Source organism: Pelophylax lessonae (assembly GCF_965119305.1).
Source record: "Pelophylax lessonae genome assembly, chromosome: 1".
NCBI classification, from domain to species: domain Eukaryota; kingdom Metazoa; phylum Chordata; class Amphibia; order Anura; family Ranidae; genus Pelophylax; species Pelophylax lessonae.
The window spans coordinates 42,841,081-42,865,336 of NC_138768.1; positions in this window are offsets into that span (position 1 = coordinate 42,841,081).

Consider the following 24,256-nt stretch of genomic DNA (forward strand, 5'->3'; position numbering starts at 1 on the left):
TTGCCGCCGGTTCCACCCCCCTGCGAACGTCACGTCGCCGGAGACGGAAGCCGTGGCTCGCAGACGATCGGGAGGAAGCTCCGCCGCCGCATACCGCCCGCATACTTCGCTGGATCCCGGAGAAAAGGTAAGTAAAACCTCTACCAGGATCCAGCAATCTTCCTAGCGATACCCCGAGTGTGGCTCGGGGTTACCGCTTTTGGCTCTAAAATCTAACCCCGAGTCACGCTCGGGAATACCGCTAGGAAGGTTAAACCTGACCCAACAAGACTCTAGTAGACATCCCAGATGTGATAAATTTGAAACACAAACGCATGAATTATAATCTATATTTGTAATTATAATTATAATTATTTGTAATAATTTATAATATTTATTATATTAAGTATAATAAGTATAACTATACTTATATAATTATAATAAGTATAATAAGTATAATATATACTTATATAATTATAATAAGTATAATTTATAATTATAATTATTTGTAATTATAATCTATATTCTATTATTATATTTGTATCACCTCCTTTTTATGTGTTTGTGTATTGTGCAACATTTGAATTTCCCTCCCTAGTTCCGCTCCCATGCACCATTGCTGCTGCAGGGAACGGAACCAGGAAGTCATCAGAGCGACGGACGGCGCGGCGGGGATCTCGGCGGCGATCACAGCAATGGGAGATCATCGCTGGATCGCCAAGAGAAGGTAATGAACCCCGCTGCAGGCTCTGCACATCCACCCCGAGCGTGACTCGGGGATACCGATCCTAGCATGAAAAAAACACCCCGAGTCACGCTTGAGGTTACCGCTAAGGGGGTTAAAAGCAAAGAATTTCATAAAAGCAAATATCATGGTGCTTATTGGATCAACTGGACATAAAGTGATTACAATACTGTTGCTTGATAATTCCAATGAAAAAGAGATTCTCATGTGTTAACGTGTTTCGCCGAAGTTAGGCTTTATCAGGACTCATAAGTATAGTACAGTAATCCTTTAAAGAGAAATAAAATTACTTGAGGTAATTGTAGCCGTATTAATGCACTTGCGACAGAGACAATTGAGTACTGTCCGTGATACTTTTTTTATTTGCACTAACATACAATTTTTCAGGACAAGCTTTCGGGGTATGTCCCCTTCATCAAGATCCAAGCAGTACTGATACACAAAATGTTTAGCAGAATGGTAAAAAAAAAAAAAACACAATATCTAAGCCAAAGGAGAAAAAAAAGAGGAGAGAAAACCAAACAAACATAAAAAAATTTAACTGGCAATGGTAATAAAACTAGTTAGTGAGATAAGACAGAGGGAGAGCTATAGACTGGGGGGGGGAAGTTGGGGGGATAGTCACAGAGGGGGTCGTAAAACTGTAGAATAATGAGTAAGGAAACCCATATCTAAATTTAGGCCGTCATTTTTTGTGTCAAAAACTTCCACTTCTGGACCGGAAGGATTTGCCCCCTTAATGACCAGGCCATATTTTGCGATTTGGCACTGTGTTATTTTAACGGACAATCGCGCAGTCGTGCAACGCTATACCTAAATAAAATTGATGTCCTTTTATTTCCCACAAACAGAGCTTTCTTTTGGTGGTATTTGATCACATGTGAGATTTTTATTTTTTGCGCTATAAACAAAAAGAGAGCAAAAATTCTGAAAAAAAACAATATTTTTCACATTCTGCTATATAACATTCCCCAAAAAAAAAAAATTTAAGAATCAAAATTTTTTTAACATTTTAGGCCAATTTGTTTTCTGCCAGATATTTCTGGTAAAAAAAATGTAAGCGTATTTTGATTGGTTTGTGCAAAAGTTATCGTGTCTACAAACTAGGGGAAAGATTTCTGTCATTTTTATTGTTTTTTTTTTTTTATTAGTAATGGCGGCGATCTGCGATTTTTTGCGGGACTGCGACATTGCGGCAGGCAGATCGGACCCCTGACTGACATTTTTTGACACTTTTGGGGGGGACCAGTGACATTACTACAGTAATCAGTGCCAGTGCTAAAAATATGCACTGTTACTATAATAATAACACTGGCAGAGAAGGGGTTAACCTAGGGGTGATCAAAGGGTTAAATGTGAGCCTAGGGGGTGCTTTCTATTTGTGTGGGGGGCGTGGCTAGTGAAATGATCACAGAGACATGTGTTCCTTTATAGAAGGATCAAAGGCACTCTGTGATCATTCCAGGGAGAAGAACGGTCAGCTGTGTTTACTACAATCCATCACTTAGTTTACTGTGTAGGACATAATATTGCACCACAGTGCACACGGTCCCTGGTAAACCACCCGTTCGTTTTTTGTTTTTGTTTCTTATTGGTTTCCATTCATTACCGGTCTCTAAGGCCCCTTTCACACAGTCCGCTCCGTCGGCGGACTCCTTTTTTCTCAGCGGGGGATCGATCCGCCGATATCCTGCTGCGCAGGCGGATGGCAGCTCTGTCTCTGCGCTGTGTGCGGAGACACAGCTGTCAGGTCCCCATACATTTCTATGGGGGAATCAGATGGGAACGGACCGTCGGTCTGTTCTCATCCGATCCAATCCGCTGGACGGATGGAAAATAGGGTTTCCATCCGTCCAGATTTGATGGACAGGATCGGATCGGATGTCAGAGGACATGTCTCCACCGACATCCGATGCCCCATAGAGATGCATGGGGCATCCGTTCAGATCCCCTGAAAAAGGGACAGGCGGATCTGAACGGTCCCTAAATGTGAAAGGGGCCAAAGACACAACAGAGAGTGAGAGTAAATCTCTCCAAAATGAAGGAAATCTCCTCCTTACCCTTTTCCCGATGGCTGCCGGTAGCCCTTTAATCACTCGGTAACCGCCTACCGCATATATTCTGGGTAGAGCGTCCCCAATGTGCTGGATCAGGTACATGTACTGTATGTGTCCTGGCTTCACTGGGTAGGGGGCACACTCATGCCCGCCACCCAGGCTGTGCTGCCATTCGCTTCAGTACATGATGATCAGCGGATCCCAGCCAATGATTTAGTGGCGGGACCCGCTGATCAGCTGAGCGGATGACAGAAGAGAGCCCTGTGTTGGTAAACAACAGAGAGCTCTCTACAGATAGCGTCTTTTTTTTTTCTCCCTGGGTAGTGAAAACAGCACCCAGTAAACATTGTTAGGCACACAGTTAACCCTTTGGTTGCCCCTAAATGCAGTGCCAGGACAAGGTCACCAAGCGCCCAGGGCAAGAATGCCAAACTGCACCCCCCCCCCCTTCCCTTAGTGTTAGGGTCAAGGCGCCCCCCCCATTTCTGCAATTACCCATTGCGCCCTGGGAAACCGTCCCTCCTGCCCACCCCTTGTCCCGGCCCTACCTAAATGTTAACCCCTTCCCAGCCAGTGTCATTAGTGCAGGGACAGTGTACTTTATATATTATTAGCACTGATCACTGTATTAGTGTCACTGGAGATGTCAGTGTTATTCAGTCAGTTCCCACCCAGGGTCAGTGTAAGATTGTCCACTGCATCACAGTCCCACTATAAGTCACTGATCGCTGCCATAAATAGTATAAAAAAAAAAAAATCCAGTATATATACCATTGTTTGTAGACACTATAACTTTCACACAAACCAATATACACTTATTCTGATTTTTATTTTACCAAAGACATGTAGCAGAATACATGTTGGCCTAAATTTATGGCGAAATAAAATTTATTACATTTTTTATTAAATATTTTTTATATCGGTAAGTCAAAAATATAGTTTTTTTTTTTAATTTTAAATTTACAGTCTTTTTAAGGCCCTTTTCACGCTAGTGCGACTTGTCCCGCGATTTTGGACGGCAAAATCGCATGACAAGTCGTTTTCCATTATTTTCAATGAGCCCCATTCATATCAGTGCGACTTGAAGTCGCACCGACTTCAAAGTAGTCCCTGCACTACTTTGTCACAATTTTGAAGCCAAAGACATTTAAGCCCAGTCAAAATCGCGGCAAAAGTCGCAACAGAAGTCGCGGCAAAACCACGGTAAAAGGGGCCTTAGTTTATATAGTAAAAAAAAAACAAACCCAGTGGTGATCAAATACCACCAAAAGAAAGCTCTATTTGTGTAAAAAATAATATTCATTTATTAAATAAATAATAAATTATTTTTAAAATAAATTTGTGTACAGCAGTACATGAGCTCGCAATGGTTAAGTTAGGCTAAGTTCACACTGGCATTAAAAGCAGGCGTTTGAGGGGAGTTAAAAATGTCCTACAAACGCCTAAGCAAATAATACAATGGACAGCACACAGTGAAGCCTTTCAACACCTTGTATTCAAGCCTATGGTAATGTTTCACAAATGCCCTGGCAGTTGTTTGTGGTGCGGTTGCTGGCGTTAAAATTAGTTAATTTCCTCTAATGTCCCATTTAAAAATTGGCGTTTGTGGAGCAGTTTTAATGCGCCTTAACGCTCATCAATAGCTTCAAAACTGTGCATAGGGCATAGGGGAGCGTTTTTTTTAACTCTTCATTAACGCTTGTAAAATGCCAGTCTAATGCCCATACTATGGCTACAGGAGCATTTGTTAAGCGTTAGAAACTTAGTCAATAGGGACAAAAGCCTTTAAAGTAGCGCAGTGCTGAATAGTAAAAAGTGGCCTGGTCATTATGGGGGTAAAACCTTTCCATTGTTTAAAGCATAACTCCACTTTTGGTGAGAAATAAACATTCCCCTCTGGGTGATCTCTGTACATTGCAGGGATTGTAACAAACTTTGTTGCAGATTTCTACCTTTTGTATTTTCTGAAGAAATCATTGTTTGTTCCTCTGTGCTGAGTGGGTCTAATGGGAGTGGTTTCATAATTATCTATCAGCTGTGCAGCTGCAGGGCTCCAATGAGGAAATCTGCTGGGTCTGCATCCTTTTAGACGTGTTCCTTTTGGGAGTATCTCACCAAAAATGACATTTGTGTTGCAGAGGATGCCAGAAATCTGACTTGTATCTTAGTGCAGACTTCTGGGAAAATTGGTGAGCCAATCACACAAGCAGGAAATGATGTTTCTGGGGGTGTGGTCAGTATACATTCTGTGTACAGAACAGCCCCAGGCGGCCATATTGCATTGCATTTTCATAAAATGACAACAGCTGCAGATTGAAAAGGAAAGGTCATGTTTTATAACATTCAATTACCATATGATTTGTGTCGCAATTGTATACGCTATATTGTTTTTTATTTATCTGCTATTTTTTACCCACTAATGTGGAGTTACCCTGTAAGGGGTTACCTGCCCTTTAATGCTGGTAGACCGAATAACATAATCACAAGAATCCGTGATTGGCTCTTACAGCCGCACATGACCCTGTCCCCCCCCCCATCAGAATACATGGCCGAGAACTGTCAAAGACAGCTTGGTCAGTATGCTGGGAGCATGCTTTAAAACATGTAACAAAATAAATTTTATCCAAAATGTAAAAAGAAATTTGATTTTGTTTTAATTATTATTATTTTTTATTTTTTTTTTGTTTCGTTGTTTTGTTGTATTTATGCAGGTACAAGTCAAATGAGGAAAAGCAAAAAACAGTGGTGGTGCACCAGTAGAAAAACAGCTGTTGGAGTTGTAGGCAAACATTAACCGGTTCCGGATCGCCCACCGCATATATACTACGGCAGGCTGGCCCTCCTGCGCGGACCGAAGTAGGGCTTCGTCGGTCGCGTGTCGGCAGCTAGGGGGCGAGCGCGCACCGCCGCCACGTGCTCCCGCCCCCACTCGGCAGCGGGGACTCCGATGCACGAGGCAGGCGGCTCTGATTGCCACCTGACACCCGCGATCGCTCCCCGCTGAGAGAGAAGAACGGTCGGCTGTTGTAAACACAGCTGACCGTTCTTCTCTCTGGAATGATCACAGAGCTCCTGTGATCCTTCTATATAGGATGACATGTCTCTATTGTCATTCCATAAGCCCACCCCCCATACAGTTAGAATCACTCCCCTAGTCACATTTAACCCTTTGATCACCCACAACGTTAACCCCTTCCCTGCCAGTGTCATTATTACAGTGCATATTTTTAGCACTGATTACTTTAGTAATGTCACTGGTCCCCCCAAAAGTGTATAAAATGTCAGTTAAGGGTACGATCTGTCCGCCTCAATATAGCAGTCCCCCCAAAAAATTCCAGATCGCCTACATTACTAGTAAAAAAAAAAAAAAGACAATAAAAATGACATAAATATTTCCCATGGTTAGTAGACGCGATAACTTTGCGCAAACCAATCAAAATACGCTTATTGCGATTTTTTTTTACCAAAAATATGTAGCAAAAAACAAATTGGCTTAAAATGTTAAAAAATTTTGATTTTTACATTTTTTTGGGGAATTTCATATAAAAAAATGTGAAAAATATTGTTATTTTTGCAAAATTGTCGCTCTTTTTTTGTTTATAGCGCATGATCAAAAAATCGCACAGGTGATCAAATACCACCAAAAGAAAGCTCTGTTTGTGGGAAAAAAAGGACGTCAAAGTCGTTGAGGTACAGCGTCGCACTACCGTGCAATTGTCCGTTAAAGTCGCGCAGTGCCAAATCGCAAAATAGGCCCTGGTCAGGAAGGGGGTAAAATCTTCCGGGGCTTAAGTGGTTAAAGTTGTTGCAACTTCAAGTCGCACAGTTGTGAATGGTACGCGTTAGAAATCATGGAGCACGACTTATCAGTCAACTTTGCAGTCGCAGGACAAGTCGCACAAGTGTGAAAGGAGCCTAAAGTAGCGCAGTGCTGAATACCAAAAAAAAATAAAAAATGGCCTGGTCATGAAGGGGTGGGGGGGGGGGATAAATCTTCTGAAGCTGAAGTGGATAAATGTTTGAGTTGGGTTTATTAGCACTCTAAGCGGTCAGCAGATCTTTTTTGCAGCTGAAGTTTTCTCCTAAGCTTTGTCACAGTTTGGGAACAATCAAGGAGTGAGCCGTTCTTCCCCTTTAATGAGAGTCAGCGGTATCCATCGTCTTATTGTCACATTTCCGCGCAGCGCTGGAGACGCTCGTAATTCGCTTTAGGAATAACTTTTCTCAAACTTAAAAACAATTCTCTTTTTTTTTTTTTTTTTTTTTTGCATTTCCCTTCCTCGCGGGCAGCTTTCCACTGAAATCTCTCAACAAGTTCTTTATCTGACCAAAGAAAAGTATGCAAGTCAGCAGCAGGGGACGAGCGATTGTGGAGGAAATGGTATGCTTCACTTAACACAATGTTTCTGTCTAGCTAGATATTTTAGCTTAGCTGGTCATCTCTCATAAGAAGGCCCTGTGAAGATGAAATTGTACTCTTTCCAGTTAGTTACAGAAGATCTGGGCGCCGGTAGCAAAAAAAATAAAAAGAAGTATTTTCCGCATCATTTTCTGAGACTGCTTGACTTAGGATTGGCTGCCATCTACTGGCACAAAGGAGGAACTCGGGGTCTAGGAGACTGGATGACTCTTTCATACCATCGGCATTTCAGTCCGCGGAAGATCAACTCAAATATTTATTATTGGAGCAATTTTTTGATGTAAAAGAAAAGTATTTATATACAATTGGAGTGAGCCAAGTTAAAGAGGTTGTAAACCTCAGAAAAAAACTGGCATAATGAGCTATCGCATCGCATACTAGCTCATTATAAAATACTTACATTAGAACGAAGCCCCCGCAGTGCCGCCTGCTCACCAGTGACATGGCCGACATGTTCAGTCGTCTTGCTTCCGGGTTTGTGTCATCCGGCCATCTGACTGGCCGGAGCCACGATGACGTCACTCCAGTGCGCGGGCGCGGGAGCCGCCGTTCACGGCTCAGGGCTCTGAAAGAAACAGCATGGGTGGCCGCTCCCTCAGAGCGCATGCGCCGATGATGTCATTGGCTGCATGCAATGTAAATATTCCCTAAACTGTGCAAATTTAGGAGATATATATGGAACCTATAGGTCAGCCTGATCATAGACTTACTTATAGGTACAAACACTACCTGGGGGATTACAACCAATTTAAAGCAGTATTAAACCAAAAAAAAAAAAGAAAAAAACCTATTATATATCAACTTACCAATTCTTAGATGTGGTGGTTGCATTTGTTTTCTTTTGGCTTCTTTCCTTTATTTTGGTTATCTGGCTAGTAAGTCTGCTATTTTCAACTTCCTTTACCGGACCAAGCTGTCCAGCAAAAGTGGCAGTTAGAAGGATGAGACAAATTATTTGAAGTGGTATTAAACCCAAATACAAAAATTTATTATATTGCAGCTCACAGTTTCTTAGATGTGGTGCTTGCATTCATTTTCTTTTTTTTTTTGCCTGATGGCTAGTAAGTCTGCTATTTTTCCACTTCCTTTACCGGACCAAGCTGTCCAGCAAAAGTGGCAGTTAGAAGGATGAAACAAACCATTTGAAGCAGCGCTAAACTCAAAAACAAAAATGTATTATATATCAGCTCACAATTTCTTAGATGTGGTGGTTGCATGCATTTTGTTCGGGGTTTTTTTGGCTTTTTTCCTTTTTTTTTTAAACTGGTGACCTGGCCTAAGTAAGTCTGGTTTTAACTTCCTTTACCGAACTAAGCTGTCCAGCAAAATTGGCAGTTAGAGGGATTAGGCAAACCATTTGAAGTGGTATTAAACCCAAATACAAAAATGCTCACAATTTCTTGGATGTGGGGGTTGCATTTGTTTTTTGTTTTATTATTTTTTACTTTATTTTTTACTTTTTTACTTTTTTCTTCTGGTGATCCTACCAATAAATCTGTTATTTTTCAACTTCCTTTACCAGACCAAGCTGTCCAGCAAAAGTGGCAGTTAGAAGTATGAAGCAAACTATTTAAAGTGTTATTAAACCCAAAAACAAAAATGTATTACGGTATATTGCAGCTCACAATTTCTTAGATGTGGTGGTTGCATTTGTTTTATTTATTTTTTAATTTTTTTGCTTTTTTTCCTTTATTTTTAAACTCGTGACCTGGCCAGTAAGTCTGCTATTTTTCACCTTCCTTTACCTGACCAAGCTGCCTGGCAAAAGTGGCAGTTAGAAGGATGAGACAAACCATTTGAAGTGGTATTAACCCCAAACATAAAAATGTATTTTATTGCAGCTCATAATTTCTTGGATGTGGTGGTTGAATTTGTTTTATTTTTAATTCTTTAGTTACTTTTTGACTTTCTTTTCATCTGGTGATCCTACCAATAAATCTGTTATTTTTCAACTTCCTTTACCAGACCGAGCTGTCCAGCAAAAGTGGCAGTTAGAAGGATGAGACAAAACATTTGAAGCAGTATTAAACCCAAAAACAAATTGTATTATATTGCAGCTCACAGTTTCTTAAATGTAGTGGTTACATTATTTTTTTATTTTTTGGGCTTTTCTTTCTTTATTTTTAACTGGTGATCTGGCCAGTAAGTCTGGTATTTTTCAACTTCCTTTACCTGACCAAGCTGTTCAGCAAAAGTGGTAGTTGGAGGGATGGAACAAACTATTTGAAGTGGTATTAAACCCAAAAACAAAAATGTATTATATTGCAGCTCGCAAATCATTAGATGTAGTGGTTGCATTTGTTTTGTTTTTTTGGAGGATTTTTCCAGCAAAAGTGGCAGTTAGAAGGACGAGACAAACCGTTTGAAGCAGTATTAAACTCAAAAACAAAAACGTATTATATATCAGCTTACCAATTCTTAGTTGTGATGATTACATTCATTTTCCTTTTTTGGGGGGGCTTTTTTTTCCTTTAATTTCAACTGGTGACCTGGCCGGTAAGTCTGCTAATTTTCAACTTACTTTACCGGACCAAATTGTCCACCAAAAGTGGCAGTTAGAAGGATGAGAAAAACAATTTGAACCGGTATTAAACCCAAAAACAAAAATGTATTTTATTGCAGCTCGCAAATTTTTAGATGTCGTGGTTGCATTTGTTTTCTTTCCTTTTTTTTTTTTTTTTTTTTGGCTTTTTATTGCTTATTTTTCACCCAATGGCTAGTAAGCCTGCTATTTTTTCCACCTCCTTTACTGTAACAAGCTGTCCAACAAATTTGGCAGTTAGAAGGATAAACAAACCATTTGAAGCAGTGTAAAAAAGGACTTTATTTTATTCTGGTGATCCTACCAATAAATCTGTTATTTTTCAACTTCCTTTACCAGACCAAGCTGTCCAGCAAAAGTGGCAGTTAGAAGGATGAAGCAAATTATTTAAAGTGGTATTAAACCCAAAAACAAAAATGTATTATATTGCAGCTCACAATTTCTTAAATGTGGTGGTGGCATTCTTTTATTTATTTTTTGGCTTTTCTTTCTTTAATTTTAACTGGTGACCTGGCCAGTAAGTCTGGTATTTTTCAAATCCTTTACCGGACCAAGCTGTTCAGCTCAAGTGGTAGTTGGAGGGATGCAACAAACTTATTGAAGTGGTATTAAACACAAAAACAAAAATGTATTTAATTGCAGCTCACAAATCATTTGCATTTGTTTTCTTTTTTTGGGGGGCTTTTTCCTTTTTTTTTTACCTGATGGTTAGTAAGTCTGTTATTTTTCCAATTCCTTTACCGGACCAAGCTGTCCAGCAAAAGTGGCAGTTAGCAGGATGAGACAAACCATTTGAAGCAGTATTAAACTCAAAAATAAAAATGTATTATATATCAGCTTACCAATTCTTAGATGTGGTGGTTGCATTTGTTTTCTTTCTTTTTTTGTGGGGGGGGGGGGGAGGTCATTTTTGAAAACATTCAATCACAATATTATTTGTGTCACAATTGTATACGCTATACGCTATATTGTTTTTTTTTTTTACTTGTTTTTTTTTTTTCCCACGAAAGTGGGGTCACGCTTTAATCACTTCTGGACCAGAAGGATTTGCCCCCTTAATATCCAGGCCATTTTTTGCAATTCGGCACTGCATTAATTTGACTGACAATTGCACGGTCGTGTGACGCTGTACCCAAATAAAATTGATGTCCTTTTTTCCCCATAAACACAGCTTTCTTTTGGTGGTATTTGATCACCTGTGCGATTTTTATTTTGTGCGCTATAAACAAAAAAAGAGCTACAATTCTGGGGGGAAAAAAAAAAACAATATTTTTTACTTTCTGCTATAAAACATTCCCAATAAAAAAATTAAAAAAATCAAATTTTTTCATCATTTTAGGCCAATTTGTATTTTGCTACATATTTTTGGTAAAAAAAAAAAATCCCAATAAGTGTATATTGATTGGTTTGCGCAAAAGTTATCACGTCTACAAACTAGGGAAAAGATTTATGTAATTTCTATTATTTTTTTTTTTACTAGTAATGACGGCGATCAGCCATTTTTAGCGGGACTGCGACATTTCGACGGACAGATCGGACCCCTAACTGACATTTTTGACACTTTTTTTTTTTCAAATATAACTTTATTAGAACACAGAGGAGGGTACAGCAGGGCGAAATGAATACACTCCAGAAATACAAACAAAGGAAACCAAAGAATCGTACAAGGTATGCAGCGTTCATCCTCCACACTCCAAGAAGCCTATGCGTGGAAATTACAATGGAAGTACATTCACCATCACCATGGCAATTACAGTTCAGGAATGTCAGTAGAGTAGATCATTAGGTTGCTCGTACCACCCCGTGCACGCCCCTCTTTTTAGAGAAGACATAGAGAAAAAGGGGGTAAGGAAAGAGGAAAGTGGCGGAAAGAAAGAAGGAAAGAAGAACAGAGAGGAGGAGAGGGGGGGAGGAGGAAGGGCAGGAAAGGCAGTGGGAGAGGAGTAAGGCGAGAAGAAGTTGAAAAATTAGGATTCCTCCCCGGCGAAGGAAACCACCGCCACGCCACTGTTTAGGAGTTGAGTAGAGCGACACCCTCATCAGATAGAATAAAGATGTTCCAGAGTTCCCAGATCTTATGATACTGCTCCTGCTTACAATGTGAGGTCAGAACCAAGTCCTCCATCGTGTTGATAGATTCGACCCTCTGCAGCCAATCCGCCACCGTGGGGGGGGCATTGGCTTTTCCACAGCAAAGGAACACACATCTTGGTTGCGTTAAGTAAGGGACGAACAATAGATTTCTTATATCTCCGCACAGGGATATCTGATAAGTGGGGACAAGGGACAGCCCTGCCTCGTGCCATTATTAATGGGAAAGAGGTCAGAGAGAAGGCCATTCACCTTGACCTGTGCGGTGGCGTTTGAGTAGATACTAGTGATCCAGCCCAGCATGTTATTACCCAGGCCTACATGTTTAAGGGCCGCGAACATGAAGCGCCAATTTACCTGGTCAAAGGCCTTCTCCGCGTCGGTATTAAGGAAGACGCATGGGGTTCGGGAGGCATTGGCCACATGGATCAGGTTCAGTACTTTAGTGGTATTGTCCCTAGCCTCATGGCCAGGAAAAAAAAACACCTGGTCAAGGTGAACAAGGTCAGAAAGGTGTGGAGCCAGGCGGTTAGCCAATATTTTCGTGAAGATTTTTAAATCAATATTGAGCAAGGATATGGGCCTGTAGCTCCCACAAGATATGGGGTCCTTTCCCTCTTTCGGAAGGAAAGTGATGTGTGCCGCCAAGGTGTCCCTGGGTAAGGTAGCTCCCTCTTTCGCATAGTTGAAAAGTCTGACCAAATATGGACCCAGGATAGGGAGGAAGACTCTATAGTATTGGAGCGTAAAGCCGTCCGGCCCTGGGGCCTTTCCCAACTTTATGGCGCCAATTGCCTGCTGAACCTCCGCCAGGGAGATTGGCTCATCCAACTGCACTCCGGTCTCAGCAGGAAGTGTAGGGAGACGGGACGATGCAATATAGTCTTCCATTACTAGAGTGGAAGGTGAGACTTCAGTTAAAGAATAAAGGGAGGAGTAGAACCGGCCAAATTCTCCCGAGATTTGTTTGGGAAGAGCAAGTTTGTGGCCCTGAGGAGAGACAACGCTCGAGAGTTTCGGAGTGAGCGAGTAGTTTCCCGCACTTGTCTCCAAACTCGTAGCCCAGACCACGACTCCGCTGCAAGGCCACCTTAGCACTATAAAGCATTTTTGACACTTTTAGGGGGACCAGTGACATTACTACAGTAATCAGTGTTAAAAATATGCACTGTTACTGTAATAATGACACTGGCAGGGAAGGGATTAACCCCAGGGGTGATCAACCTGACCTCACAAATGCAGTTCTGGAAGAATGGTCAAACATTAACATAGACACAGTCCTAAACCTTGTGGACAGCCTTCCCAGAAGAGTTGGAGCTGTTATAGCTGCAAAGGGTGGGCCAACTCAATATTGAACCCTACAGACTAAGACTGGGATGCCGATAACGTTCATGTGCGTGTAAAAGCAGGCGTCCCAATACTTTTGGTAATATAGAGTGTGTGATCCAGTGCACTGCTGCCTCCATGTAGCTGTAAAGCTGCTATAGGGAGCTCAGGAAATGGCAAAAAAATGGCCATTGTAAGGGATTAGCCCCATCCTGCCTAGGATGTCAGAGTATTTTTAATGTACTGAGAATTTTCATACCAATTTTTTATACCAATTATATTTTCAAAAATCTACTAATGTATGTAATGTACTAATGCCTTAGCCTTTAACGACCTGTTTACCGAGGTGCGTTTACAAACCGCATAGTAGATAAGTAGTAAATCACAGCTATTGCTGCAGCTCTGATCTTCATACTGGCTTCAAGAGCTGGTGAAAGGCTTTCTGGTACAAGTGATTGGGTGGCTTTAGACCTGCCTGATCACTTTTACAGTGCTGTTAAAGGGGCATCTCCGTCAGAGGCACTGGTGCAGAACCTGCAATGGTTCCCTGGCTCCCCCCGTTCCAGCAGGGAGCCTGGGACTGCAGACAACTCCATCCCCAGTTAAAGCACAGGGAACATGAGAAATATTCATTCTCTCCTGTGACTAATAACCCCAGCAACGTGTATTACGGACTCACGACTGCCATTCCTGAAGTTACTCTGCTGAGCTCAGTGAGAGCAGACTGGATGTAAGGGACACACCCTCCTTCACACACCACACAGGAACAGAGCTGAGGCTGTCAATCACAGGCTGTGTGATGGAGATCCCCCCGTCATCTTTTTTTCTCTTGGTGTCAGCAAAACTTGTCAGAAGAAGTGACTCATGCTGATAGCAGAGGAAGGCGGCAGCAGACAGAAATTACACTTAGGGCTCTGGATAGAGACAAGTACACACTATAGAGGCATATGCTTTGTTCATATTTCATGTCTGAGGTTTACAACCACTTTAATTTTCAAATCTTCAAAGTGCACCTTCAATACCTCCAATATAAAGATCCAGGCAGCCCATTTGTTTATTCTATGTAATAGTATGCAATCTATAATATAATGCTAAGGAGTAGTGGTACCTCATTGCTCTGTCATTTTCCGGCATCACATCATAATTATATAGCGGGGATTGATCATGCACTGATTGTAATTACAGCCCTAGCCTTTGAAAATCTAATTAGAAATTAAAGTTAGAGGCCGGTGTAGCTCGCCTGCTCGGCTACTTTGCAGATCTGAAAGAAAGAAAAAAAAAATAGCTCATTTAGCAGCTTTGCCAAATGTCAACTGCTTTTCACAGTTTCTGCATTGAAGCATCAATTTCCTCTGCTGCGATTTGGAGAAGTTACCTTTCCACAGTGGCAGCTGGTGCTCCATCAGTCGGGGGGACGGCGGGTGGCAGACAATCCCCCCCCCCAATCACTCCAGCCCGCACCACCATACCCCCCCCCCCATTGCAGTTTACTTACCTTGCTCCGCGGGACTGACAGGCAGTGGCAGCGGCGGCTTCCCCCTCAGTCTCCATGTTCCCTCTCGGCGGCCATCTCCTCCCTCCTTCTTGGCCAATAGGATGTCTTCTCCTTTCGGCCAATCGGGAAACAGGTCTCAGGACCCGCTTCCTGATTGGCCAGAAAGAAGAAATAGTGTGGCAATAGCAAACATTCATTCGCTATTGTCACACAACTGGGTGGGCTCAGGGCGCAGTGCTCTGCGCCCCGAGCCCACCCTTTTTCAAGCCTATTAGAGCCTCTGGCTCTAATCACGTGCTTCAAAAAATAAAAACAGAAAAAAATCCCCCATTGGAATCCATGCATCCGGCACCCTGCATGTAGTTTAGGGGGCCGGACGCATGGACGGGGGGGCGGCGCCCCTATTGGACTGGCCGCCACTGCTTTTCTGCATGGAACTATTAGTTTTAAGTGCTGTTACTTCAAGCACAAGGTTTGCTTGGGGCCCAAAGATAAGGTAATAAACATAAATATGGTGCAGCGCTACAAAGTGAAAAAAAAATATAATAGTGCCCACCCTATAATATACCTCCCACACTAATCAACAAAGTGCTCTTGCGCAAATCTATATATCCTTGCAGTTCACAGTATAATTGCAATTAAATACGTTTGTACCTAAAACACATGAATAAATGATAAAAGAAATACAAAAATAAACAACTTCCTTATATAATCAATATTACTAAAAGTATTGGGACGCCTTCCTTAACATGCACATGAACTTTATAGGTCTTAATCCATAGGGTTCAATATTGAGTTGGCCCACCCTTTGCAGCTCTAACAGCTTTAGCTCTTCTGGGAAGGCTGTCCAAAAGGTTTAGGAGTGTGTCTATGGGAATGTTTGACCATTCTTCCAGAAGCCCATTTTTCAGGTTAGGCACTGATTTTGGAGGAGAAGGCCTGGCTAACAGTCTCCTTTCTAGTTCACCTCAAAGGTGTTCTATCAGGTTGAAGTTAGGACTCTGTGCAGGCCAGTCAAGTTCCTCCACCCCAAACTCGCTCATCCATGTCTTTATAGACCTTGCTTTGTGCACTGGTCCAAATCATTTGGTGGAGGGGGGATTATGGTGTGGGGTTGTTTTTCACGGGTTGGGCTTGGCTTCTTAATTCTAGTGAAGGGAACTCTTAAGGCCTCAGTATACCAAGACATTTTGGACAATTTCATGCTCCCAACTTTGTGGGAACAGTTTGGGGATGGCCCCTTCCTGTTCCCACATGACTGTGCACCAGTGCACAAAACAAGGTCCATAAATACATGGATGAGCGAGTTTGGGATAGAGGAACTGGACTGGCTTGCACAGAGTCCTGACCTCAACCTGATAGAACACCTTTGGGACAAATTGGGACTGACCATAGGGCACACCGGGCCGCATGTCCATGGGGGCCCGAAGCAGCTGCGGTAGCTGGGCTGTTCCTTCAGCCCACGCCACTAACCTGGCCCCTCTGTGGCTGCAGGCCAGGTGCACCATGGCCCCATAGACTTACATTAGTCACGCTCACTGGTAGTTTAATTTTCGTAGCAGTCACAAAGCACAGCATAGCAGTCGCGGCATGTGTCCAGCCCTGAGCAGCTGCATGCCCAAGTTCAGGAAGGCTGTTGGGAGAGGGGGAGGGGGAGGATCACCGCTCAACTACCTGGTTTTAGCACGCCATAATTGCATATACAGTGCCTTGAAAAAGTATTCATACCCCTTGACATTTTCCACATTTTGTCATGTTACAACCAACATCGTAAGTTTATTTTATTGGGATTTTATGTGATAGACCAACACAAAGTGGCACATAATTGTGAAGTGGAAGGAAAATGATAAATTATTCTCAAAATGTTTTACAAATAAATATGTGAAAAGTGTGGTGTGGCATGCATTTGTATTCACCCTGCCCCCCCTCCCCCCGCTTTACTCTGATATCCCTAACTAAAATCTAGTGGAACCAATTGTCTTCAGAAGTCTCCTAATTAGTAAAAAGAGTCCACCTATGTGTAATTCAATCTCAGTATAAACACAGCTGTTCTGTGAAGCCCTCAGAGGTTTGGTAGAGAACCTTAGTGAACAGACAGCATCATGAAGGCCAAGGAACACACCAGACAGGTCAGGGATAAAGTTGTGGAAAAGTTTGAAGCAGGGTTAGGTTATAAAAAATATCCCAAGCTTTAAACATCTCACGAAGCACTGTTCTAACCAATCATCCGAAAATGGAAAAAGTATGGCACAACTAAAACCTACCAAGACATGGCCGTCCACCTAAACTGAACAGGCCGGGTGTCACGTACCTGTCAGGTTAGCTCCAGTTCGGAGTTTGAACCCAGGTCTCTTGCGCGGAAGTGCACAGACCTAGCTATACTGTGCAACTTTCCTTATGGACACTTTAGCTCCACCTGCAAACCAGCTGCAGAAAATCTGCAATTATTTCAGGCTTTAAATACCAGACACTTCCTGTGCTCTAGGCCCGTTGATTGGGTTAGTTCCTGTGTGAGCGGCCGTTATGTTATATGCTGGATTTTCACCGTGACTCTTGCCTGTTTCCTGACCGTTATTCTGCCTGCCAATTTTGTACCTCACTGCCAGTTCGTGTCTTGACCTCTGCCTGCCTCCTGACTACTCTCCCAGATCCCGACTTTGTACCTCGTGTCTAGATCTCAGCCAACTTGCCTGACCACGTCTTTGCCTTATCCTCAGCCTAAGATCCACTTCGAACTCAGCCTTTTCAGGTGCATCACACCAGTCAAGGAGAGCACTAATCACAGCCAAGAGACCCATGGTAACTCTGGAGGAGCTGCAGAGATCCACAGCTCAGGTGGGAGAATCTGTCCACAGGACAACTATTAGTCGTGCACTCCACAAATCTGGCCTTTATGGAAAAGTGTCAAGAAGAAAGCCATTGTTGAAAGAAAGCCATAAGAAATTCTATTTGCAGTTTGCGAGAAGACATCTTGGGGACACACCAAATATGTGGAAGAAGGTGCTCTGGTCAGATGAGACCAAAATGAAAAATTTTGGTCTAAAAGCAAAACGCTATGTGTGGCAGAAAACTAACGCTGCACATCACTCTGAACACACCATCCCCACCGTGAAACATAGCGGTGGCAGCATGATGTTGTGGGCTTCTTTTATTCCACAGGGATGGGGAAGCTGGTCAGAGTTGATGGGAAGATGGATGGAGCCAAATACAGGGCAATCTTAGAAGAAAACCTGTTAGATTCTGCAAAAGACTTGAGACTGGGGTGGAGGTTCACCTTCCAGCAGGACAACAACCCTAAACATACAGCCAGAGCTACAATGGAATTGTTTCAGAGGTTTTCAAACTATGGCCCTCCAGTTGTTCAGGAACTAAAATTCCTATCATGCCTAGTCATGTCTGTGAATGTCAGAGTTTTACAATGCCTCATGGGATGTGTATTTCCACAACAGTTGGAGGGCCATAGTTTGAGGATCCCTGGCTTAGATCAAAGCATATTCATGTGTTAGAATGGCCCAATCTAATTGAGAATCTGTGGCAAGGAGAATGGGTAAAAATGTCCCTCTCTAGATGTGCAAAGGTGGTAGAGACATCCCCAAAAAGACTTGCAGCTGTAATTGCAGTGAAAGGCGGTTCTACAAAGTATCGACTCAGTAGGGCTGAATACAAATGCACGCCACACTTTTCACATATTTATTTCTAAGAAATGTTGAAAACCATTTATCATTTTCCTTCCACTTCACAATTATGTGCCACTTTGTGTTGGTCTATCACATAGAGTCCCAGTAAATTACATTTATGTTTTTGGTTGTAACATGACAAAATGTAGACTGTGTAACTTCAAGGGGTATGAATACTTTTTCAAGGCACTGTATAAATGAAGCCATAAAGACCGTGCTACACAGGAGCAAGGAGACCAATTGTGCAACAGATTTATTATAAAGTCAAAGCTTGAGACCTAAATTCCTCCCTCAACTGCTGTAAAGTAGCGCTGTGACAAATTGAACCTGACCCTGACCACTAAGTAAGGCTGAACTCCCGACACAAAAACCTGAACATTTTAAATAAATTCTTCAGTATCCACAAAACTTTGTGTGCACCAGTTCCCTTTACAAATCCAGATAATACTTTATAAAAATAGCAGCATCATCATCACTGTGCTGTACATGCCTGCAAAAAATTACAGGGGGTGGCAGGGACAAGACCAGTTACCCTGCACAAAAAGAGAGAGCAGCAGTGACCGGTCTTTATTACAGGAAGTCTCACACTGGATTACTGCACAGATCTGCAGGAAATACACAAAGCACTAGCGTCTAGCCCGGCAGCTCGGTTCTAGAGGCCCCTCCACCGCAGGTTCCATGAGGAAACAGGTCGGACTGATCTGTGAGCATTAATTATGACATACATTGCCCTATTAGGCTTCGTTACCTGATATCTCCAATGTTATTTATACATGTACTCTTTTTGTAGATTGTCGACTGTGCCAGCTCCTGAAGAAGTGTATCAAACACGAAACAAGTTGAGCATATGTGCATATATGGATACAATCTCTATGTATTATGTATATTATTTATTTTTGGTCCTTGTATTGTCATGTATTTCTGCACATTTTTCAACATGCGTTGGTCAGTTCTGACCACATTTTATGCATTCACTGTCTGCATTTTATTATATATATTTCTTTACTATCCTTGCCATACAATTAAACTGGTCCACATTCTTGATTTCATCGTATGTGTATTGGTTTGTTTTGCATGTATTTTTACTCGTATGTCATATGGTCATGTTTTACACACACACCTCACTCAAAGTCCCAACCTTCCTTTGTTTCTAGGTACTAAGTAATGGGATACTATACAATGACAGGAGCCACTTATAGCTAAATTGAAAATCAACCTCACATCCTGCAGGGAGACAGCCCTCCTGCAGCACATAGCAGCACTGCTATTATTTGGAGAATACCATAAGGCTCCTTTCACACACTCCGTCCGTTGGACGGAGTCCGTTTTTCTCAGCGGGGGGATCGAGCCGCCGATCCCCCGCTGAGCAGCAGGAGGACAGCTGTGTCTCCGTGCTGTGTGCGGAGACACAACTGTCAGTTCCCCATGCATCTCTATGGGGGAAATCGGATGGGAACGGACCGTCGGTCCGTTCTTATCCGATGCCATCCGATCCGCTGGACGGATGGAAAATAGGGTTTCCATCCGTCCAGATTTGACGGATCGGATCGGGTCGGATGTCAGCGGACATGTCTCCACTGACATCCGATGCCCCATAGGAATGCATGGGGGGACCGTTCAGATCCGCCAAAAAAACGGACAGGCGGATCTGAACGGTCCGCCTGTGTGAAAGGGGCCTAAGATTGTCGGCATATATAAGGCATTATACTGATTGGAGAAGATCAAGAGGTCCTATATGGTGAATGATTGCACCTAAAACGCTCATTTGAGTGTTAATGGAGGTGAGCGGCCATTACACCTAATGTTGGATGTTTTAGCTCACCTACCACTGCACCTGGCTGTCACCGGAATTTTTTACTTCATCTTTCTAGCCACTTGATCTTTTTCTGGACTTTTGAGCACTTTATTTATTCACCGTTATCTTTTTATAGTCACCAAATTGACTTATGGACTTTCCAGCACTTTATTCATTCACGTTGTATATCAGCACCTGTGTACATTTATACATGAATATATTTATATATATATATATATATATATATATATATATATATATGTTAATGAGATTATTTGGATTTTTATTGCCAATTTTTTCATCGTTATCTTCACTATATTTCAGATCTGGATTTATAATCTTCTATACTTATTTTATGTAGTGTATCACTGTCACAATTTTATCACCGCCCCTGCACTTACCCAACACTTTATCACTGCATAATTTTACTAGTATATATCTTTTATGTATTTATTCTATTCATTTATGATCGTTGATTGATCATTGATTGTTTGATTACACCGTGGAGATTTATTGTGACTTTATTAGATTCTTGCAGTATCACTAGTTTTACCACATTTGTTACTGGATCTTTTACTTCACTGCGGATATTTATTGTGATCTGATTACACCACTGCATCAGTAGTTTTTTTTTAAGATTTTTTACCACAATTGTTACTAAGAGTTTCACACATTAACCCTTCTTATTTTTGCGTGGTCCATCATCTTTAAGGATCTGGGCGCTGATTCTCTCTATTTCTCATATTATTGTGGTATGTGGTGACACTACTGAATTAGCAGCTTAGTCCTTGGTGTTCCACTATATATATATATATATATATATATATATATATATATATATTTTTTTTTTTTTTTTTAATTTTTTTTTTCTTTGTTCCCTACGTCTTATACCTACTGGTAGCGCATAGGTTTACCCCTTCTATTTTCTGAACCAAGGATGCTAGACAGTAGGGACCAGCTGCATCAAAGCAGCCTAGGATGTATGCCATACGCATGTAACTTTAGCACAAATGTTGCATGTGTGCAGATTTTACGTAGGAACTTTCTGCCAGCATGATCCTACATAAAATCATTCTGCCACCCGTGCACCAGCCCTAACAAACCTAACAAATGAAAATAAATACACAAAAGGCACATTCGCCCGATGTTGGAAAGGGCTGCAACCATTTATTGGGATTATATGCAACGTATAAATAAATTAAACATGAAATTTAAACCAAACTTTAACTTTGAACCTTTTAACCAAAACCTGCGCAGTCATTGTGACCTCAGAGGACCAGTCCAAGTCCATCTGTAATCAGATACTTTGTTCGATCGTCGTGTCCACCGAAAAAGCGGGCGACATAACAGCCCCCATGTAAATTTCAGCATAAACTCAAACATGAGCCAGCGACAAAGAAAGGGCGGGTGGTGTTTGCTCGCCGTTTACCGATCCTGATGAAAGGCAGAAGACCTTGGAGACAGCCCGAGGAGATACAGAATTTGGGATGATTTGGACTCCTGTGATTGGCTGAAGGATTTCCCCTCCGAAGCGACGAATACCAATGCAGGTAGGTTGACAAAATTCTTCCACAGCAACTGCAGACATCTACTTCTGTCCGGCAACAGGGAGTCAGCCAATGAGTTCCTTAAAGCAGAAAAAGGAGAGCCAGCAACAGCATCCACACCAGTTTAACCCCTTCTCTTACAAAGCCCTGCCGCATGGAAATCCTGAAAGCTGAAAGGGCAAAAACAAAAGAAACAAATGAAAGTCACACCAAACAAAATTCTACACACGCATGTATCCTTAATTCCCCTCTATCGCTCTCCCCCTCCTCCAAACTCCCGAATTCCTTTTTTTGTTATTGCTGCTGTGATTTTTCTAGAGAGTGGCTACGTTCGTTCTCCACGGACCCGCTCTATGTAGGTAGGTAGCCACCCTTTCTTCTTCTCTTCCTATGGACTATGGCCGGGGTCTACATATTATGACCTGCCGGACACATCTAACCTGCAAGATGGAACTCTGCAGGAAACACCCGCTGGCTGGCAGTTGATGGGTTATTCTATGTATCAAAATACAGAGAGCGATTTATCCACTGCCAGCCATGACTCTTCTATGCATTGCTGTAAGGGGGGACTCTGATGGGTAATCCGGGATGTAAGGGGGGACTCTGATGGGCACTCTGGGATGTAAGGGGGGACTCTAACAGGCACTCTGAGATGTAAGGGGGAACTCTGATGGGCACCTTGGGATGTAAGGGGGGACTCTGATGGGAACTCCGGGATGTAAGGGGAGACTCTGATGTGTATTCCGGGATGTAAGGTAGGACACTAATGGGCACTGCTGGATGTAAGGGGGGACACTGGTGGGCACTCTGGGATGCAAGGGGGGACACTGATGGGCACTCTGGGATGCAAGGGGGGACACTGGTGGGCACTCTGGGATGCAAGGGGGGGCACTGATGGGCACTCTGGGATGCAAGGGGGGGCACTGATGGGCACTCTGGGATGCAAGGGGGAACACTGATGGGCTCTCCGGGATGTAAGGGGGAACTCTACTGAATGGAGGACTCTGATGGGCACTCCTGGATGTACAGGGGAAACTGATGGGTATTCTGGATGTAAGGGGAGACATTGATGGGCATTCTGGATGTAAGGGGGGGACACTGATGAGCATTCTGGAATGCAAGGGGGGACACTGATGGGCATTCTGGATGTAAGGGGGGACACTGATGGGCATTCTGGATGTAAGGGGGGACACTGATGGGCACTCTGGAATGCAAGGGGGGACACTGATGGGCATTCTGGATGTAAGGGAGGACACTGATGGGCACTCTACAATGCAAGGGGGGACACTGATGGGCACTCTGTATGTAAGGTAGGCACTGATGGGCACTCTGGGATGTAAGGGGGAACTCTGATGGGCACCTTGGGATGTAAGGGGGAACTCTGATGGGCACCTTGGGATGTAAGGTGGGACACTGATGGGCACTCCAGGATGTAAGGGGGACTCTGATGGGCACTCCGAGATGTAAGGGGGGACTCTGATGGGCACTCTGGGATGTAAGGTGGGACACTGATGGGCACTCCGGGATGTAAGGGGGACTCTGATGGGCACTCTGAGATGTAAGGGGGGACTCTGATGTGTAATCCGGGATGTAAGGTAGGACACTAATGGGCACTGCTGGATGTAAGGGGGGACACTGGTGGGCACTCTGGGATGCAAGGGGGGACACTGATGGGCACTGTGGGATGCAAGGGGGGACATTGGTGGGCACTCTGGGATGCAAGGGGGACACTGATGGGCACTCTGGGATGCAAGGGGGGGACACTGATGGGCACTCTGGGATGCAAGGGGGGGACACTGATGGGCACTCCGGGATGTAAGGGGGAACTCTTCTGAATGGAGGACTCTGATGGGCACTCCTGGATGTACGGGGGATACTGATGGGTATTCTGGATGTAAGGGGAGACATTGATTGGCATTCTGGATGTAAGGGGGGGGACACTGATGAGCATTCTGGAATGCAAGGGGGTACACTGATGGGCATTCTGGATGTAAGGGGGGACACTGATGGGCATTCTGGATGTAAGGGGGGACACTGATGGGCACTCTGGAATGCAAGGGGGGACACTGATGGGCATTCTGGATGTAAGGGGGGACACTGATGGGCACTCTGGAATGCAAGGGGGGGAAACTGATGGGCATTCTGGAATGCAAGGGAGGACACTGATGGGCACTCTGCAATGCAAGCGGGGACACTGATGGGCACTCTGTATGTAAGGTAGGCACTGATGGGCACTCTGGGATGTAAGGGGGAACTCTGATGGGCACCTTGGGATGTAAGGTGGGACACTGATGGGCACTCCAGGATGTAAGGGGGACTCTGATGGGCACTCCGAGATGTAAGGGGGGACTCTGATGGGCACTCTGGGATGTAAGGTGGGACACTGATGGGTACTCTGGAATGTAGGGGGGACTCTGATGGACACTCTGGGATGTAAGGGGGGACACTAATGGGCACTGCTGGATATAAGGGGGGACACTGGTTGGGACTCTGGGATGCAAGGGGGGACACTGATGGGCACTTTGGGATGCAAGGGGGAGACACTGATGGGCACTCAAGGATGTAAGGGGGGGATACTGATG